Here is a 5,245-nt window from a genome sequence, read left to right as displayed (position 1 = left end):
GGGAGGTTTTTAATTGCTGTTTTGATCTCCTTACTGGTGATCAGTCTATTCAAATTTTCTACATCTTCTTGGTCCAGTTTTGGAAGGTTGTATGTTTCTAAGAATTTATCCATTTCTTCTAGATTATCCAATTTGTTGGCGTATAGCTTTTCATAGTATTCTCTTATTATCTTTTGTATTTCTGAGGTGTCCATTGTAATCTCTCCTCTTTCATTTATGATTTTATTTATTTGAGCCTTCTCTCTTTTATTCTTGGTGACTCTAGCTAAGGGTTTGTCAATTTTGTTTATCTTTTCAAAGAACCAGCTCTTGGTTTCATTAATTTTTTCTATTGTTTTTTTTAGTCTCTATTTCATTTATTTCTACTCTGATTTTCATTATTTCCTTCCTTCTGCTGATTTTGGACTTTGTTTGTTGTTCTTTTTCCAGTACCTTTAGGTGCACTTTTAGATTGTCTATTTGGGATTTTTCTTCTTTGTTGAGGTAGGCCTGAATTGCTATAAACTGCCCGCATAGAACTGCTTTTGCTGTATCCCACAGATTTTGGCATGTCATGTTTTCATTTTCATTTGTCTCCAGGAATTTTTTGATTTCTTCTTTGATTTCTTCATTGACTGAATCATTGTTCAGTAGCATTTTGTTCCATCTCCACATTTTTGTGGCTTTTCTGGTTTTCTTTCTGTAGTTGATTTCCAGTTTCATACCTTTGTGGTCAGAAAAGATGCACGGTATTATTTTGATCTTCTTAAATTTATTGAGACTTGTTTTGGGGCCTAATATGTGATCAATCCTGGAGAATGTTCCATGGGCATTTGAAAAGAATGTGTATTCTGCGGTTTTTGGATGGAATGTTCTGTATATATCTACTAAGTCCATCTGGTCTAATGTGTCCTTTAAGGCGAGTGTTTCCTTATTGATGTTCTGTTTGGATGATCTATCCATTGGTGTAAGTGGAGTGTTAAAGTCCCCTACTATTATTGTGTTACTGTCTATTTCTCCTCTTATGTCTGTTAATAATTGCTTCATATATATTTAGGTGCTCCTATATTGGGTGCGTAGATATTTACAAGTGTTATATTTTCTTGTTGGATTGTTCCCTTAATCATTATGTAGTGCCTGTCTTTATCTCTTATTACAGTTTTTGATTTAAAGTCTATTTTGTGTGATATAAGTATTGCTACCCCTGCTTTCTTTTCTTTGCCCTTTGCATGGAATATCTTTTTCCATCCTTTCACTTTCAGTTTGTGACTGTCTGTAGGTCTGAAGTGTGTCTCTTGTATGCAGCATATACATGGATCTTGTTTTTTTATCCAGTTGGCCACCCTATGGCATTTGATTGGAGCATTTAGGCCATTGACATTTAAAGTAGCTATTGATAAATATGTATTTATTGCCATTTTGTCCCTTTTTCTTCTTTTGGGTGTTTTAGTAGTTCTTCTTAGTTCCTTTCTTTTTCTCTGGCTCTCTTCACTTGTGGTTTGATGGCTATCTTTAGTAATATGTTTGATTTCTTTTGTCTTACTTTTTTCCTGCTTGTTATAGGTTTCTGGTTTGTGGTTACCATGAGGATCCTGTGTAACATACTATGCATATAACAGCCTATATTGAGTAGATAGACTCTTTAGCTTGACCTCTTTGTAAAAGCTCTACTTTTTCACTCCCATCCTCCCACATTATATGTTTTTCACATCATATATAGTGTGTGTCTATCCATTACCCTCTTATCATTGAAATAGATGATTTTAGTACATTTGTCTTTTAACCTTCATATTATCTTCACAGGTAGTTGATCTGCTGCCTTTACTATACTTTTACCTTACAAGTGATTTTATTGCCTGTTTTTTCTTGTTGTTGTTTTGGGCTTTTTTGATTATTTTTTTCTTTTATCTCTATTTGTGGTCATTGCTTTCCCACTTAAATAAGTCCCTTCAGCATTTCTTGTAGAACTGGTTTCTTGGTGATAAACTCCTTTAATTTTTGCTTGTCTGGGAAGCTCTTTATCTCTCCTTCCTTTCTGAATGACAGCCTTGATGGATAGAGTATTCTTGGTTGTAGGTTTTTTCCTTTTAGCACTTCAAATATGTCGTGCCATTCTCTTCTCGCCTGTAGGGTCTCAGCTGAGAAGTCTGCTGACAGCCTGATGGGCTTCCCTTTATATGTCACTTGTGGCCTTTCTCTTGCTGCTTTTAGGAATCTTTGTCTTTAATTTTAAACATTTTGATTATAATATGTCTTGGTGTGGGCCTCTTTGGGCTTCTCTTGTTTGGAGCTCTCTGTGCTTCCTGAACTTGGATGTCTATTTCCTTCCTCAGGTGAGGAAAATTTTCCTCTATTATTTCAAGAAATAAATTTTCTGCCCCTTTGTCTCTCTTTTCACCTTCTGGGACCCCTATAATCCAAATGTTAGCATGCTTGATATTGTCCCAGAGTTCCCTAACACTGTTCTCATTCTGTCTAACTCTTTTTTCTCTTCTGTTCTGCTTGGGTGATTTCCTCTAATCATTCGTCTAGCTCGCTGATCCATTCTTCTGCTTCCCTACTCTGCTATTGAGTCGCTCTAGTGAATTTCTAGTGAATTTCGAGTATTGTATTCTTCATTTCTGATTGGTTCTTTTTTATATCTTCCAATTCTTTGCTGATGTGCTCACTGTGTTCATCCATTCTTCTCTGCATATCTGTGAGCATCCTCATCATATTTTGTTTGAATTCTTTGTCAAGGAGGTCGCTAGTTTCTGTTTCACTTAGTTCTTTTTCTGGTGTTTTGTAGTGTTCCCTTGCTTGGAAAGTATTCCTTTGCCTCCTCATTATGGCTCTTTCTCTGTGATATTTTCTTTGTACTAGGTGAGTCGGCTATGTCTCCTGATCTTGGAGAAGAGGCCTTATGTATGAGATGCCTTATGGGGCCCAGCAGTGTGCTTCCCTCTCATCACCGGACCATAAGAACCAGGAGTGACCCCTTTGTGGGCTACTTGTGTTCTTCTGCTGTGGCAGGGTTGCTCACACTGCAGGTACCCAGGGAGTCTGATCTTCCCTTCCCTGGCCAGCTATTTGTAAATCCGGTTTGCGGGGGCCTCAGCACTGTTGGCTACAAAATCTATTAGCACACTCTTATTGCAATTGTCCTCTTAATTGGGTTGGTACCCAGTGTAGCTGGTTGCTAGGCTCATGGGCGTACAGTTGTGATAGGCCTGAGGCCAACAAGGCTGATGTCAGTTCTCTTAGGAGTGCAGCTGAGTGGGGCTAGCCCTTGGCATGGAGGCACTCAGTTGTTTCAGGCTTTGGAAGGTGGGGCTGATCCTTTTTATGGCTATTTGTGAAGCACAAGTCTGCTGCTGCTGATAAGCCTCACCCCCAACTGGACCACATACACTGTCAACACAGTTCTGGTCCGTGCACACTTCTCAACCCCATGGAGCGTACCCCAATGCCACACTGTAGAGGCCCCCACCCCTGCCCCAATGCCCCCCACAGTTCACCTGGTCCTCCCACAAGCCCTGCCCCACAGAGGCAGACACCCTTGCCTGCCTACAGAGGATCAAGGCACTCAGTCAATGCAGGCCAAAAAGTAGCCTGAGGGCTTGCTGTTAGTTGGGGCCAGTTTCTAGGGCGGGTTGCCTGCCCTGGCTGAACTGGATTAAATCTGTGCTCAAGTGGGTGTGGCAGACCCCTGGGCTAACAGCCCAAGGGATGCACCTCAATGGCCCGCACCAGTGTCCGGTGTCCTATCAGTACCCCTGGACCAGCTCAGAACAACGGCTCCCACCAATGTCTCAGTCTCCAGAGAGGATCCTCCTCTCACCAGGTCTCCCCAGAGCCCACCAGGTGAGTCTTGTTTCACCATAGGACAGTCAGCCTTCTCTCTGGTGATTTTAGGTTGCTGCAATGAATGAGCTTGTGCGTGGGCCCTTTAAGACCCGGATCTTTTCTGCTTTCGGCCAATAGCTTTTCTGGGGTGTCCTTGCTGCAGTTAATAGCCAGCAAAGCCAGACAGTAAGACCCCCCCTCTCACTTGGGCTGAGTCTGAAGGATGGTTATAGCAGTATTGCCCCCGCTCCAGACCTCACTCCTGCAGGGAGGGCTGCGTACCTTAGGGTGGCTCCCGCCTGGCCAGCTGAGAAGCTCCGCTGCTCCCAAAGGTGGCTTTTTTCCTCTCCTGCCAGAGTTACTGCCTCTTCTGCTTTCCTCAGGACTGTCCCTTGTCATGGGGGTTCTTTTTATCCAGATTTCAGTTTTCAATCCAGGGTGATTCTTCCCAAAATTGTTGTAACCTGGTTGTGTTCGTGGGAGGAGGCGAGTTCAACGTCTGCTCACAGCGCCATCTTGATGAGATCCCAAGCTTTTAGTTTTAATGTAGTTCAACTTATCAGTTCTTTCTTTTATGGATCGCACCTTTGGTATTACATCTAAAAAGCCATCACCATACACAAGGTCACCTAGAGTTTCTCTGTATTATCTCATATGAGTTTTATAGTTTTGTGTTTTACATTTAGGACAATGGTACATTTTGAGACAATTTTTGTGAAGGGTGTAAGATCTTTGTCTAGACTCATATTTTTTTGTATATGGATATCCCACTGTTACAGCACAATTTCTTGAATAAACTCTCTTTGCTCCATTGTATTGCCTTTGCCCTTTGTCAAAGATCAGTTGACTATGTTTATATGGGTTTAATCCTGAGATTTCCTCCATTCCATTGGCCTATTTGCCCATTCTTTCTCCACTATAACACTGTTTGTATTGCTTTAGCTTTACAGTAAGTATTGGAGTCCAGTAGTGTGAGTCCTCTGACTTTGTTGTCTTTCAATATTGTGTGGACTATTCTGCGTCTTTTGCCTCTCCATATAAACTTTGGAATCGATTTGTCAATATCCACAAAATAACGGGCTAGCATTCTGATTGGGATTGCATTGACTCTATAGATCAATATGGAAAGAACTAACATCTTGACAATATTGGGTCATACCATGCATGAACATGGAATATTGCTCCACTTATTTAGATTTTCTGTGATTTTACTCATCATAGTTTTATAGTTTTCCTCGTACAGACCTTGTACATATTTTGTTAGATTTATACCTAAATATTTCATTTTGAGGAGTGGTAATGTAAATGATATTGTGATTTTAACTTCAAATTCCACATTTCACTGCAGGTATTTAGGAAAGCAATTGACTTCTGTATGTTAGCCTTGCATCCTGCAACCTTGATATAATCACTAATTAGTTCCAAGAGATTTTGTTTGTTT

The sequence above is a fragment of the Equus quagga genome, chromosome 18, assembly GCF_021613505.1.
Source record: "Equus quagga isolate Etosha38 chromosome 18, UCLA_HA_Equagga_1.0, whole genome shotgun sequence".
Classification (NCBI taxonomy): domain Eukaryota; kingdom Metazoa; phylum Chordata; class Mammalia; order Perissodactyla; family Equidae; genus Equus; species Equus quagga.
This window is presented reverse-complemented; position numbering follows the sequence as displayed.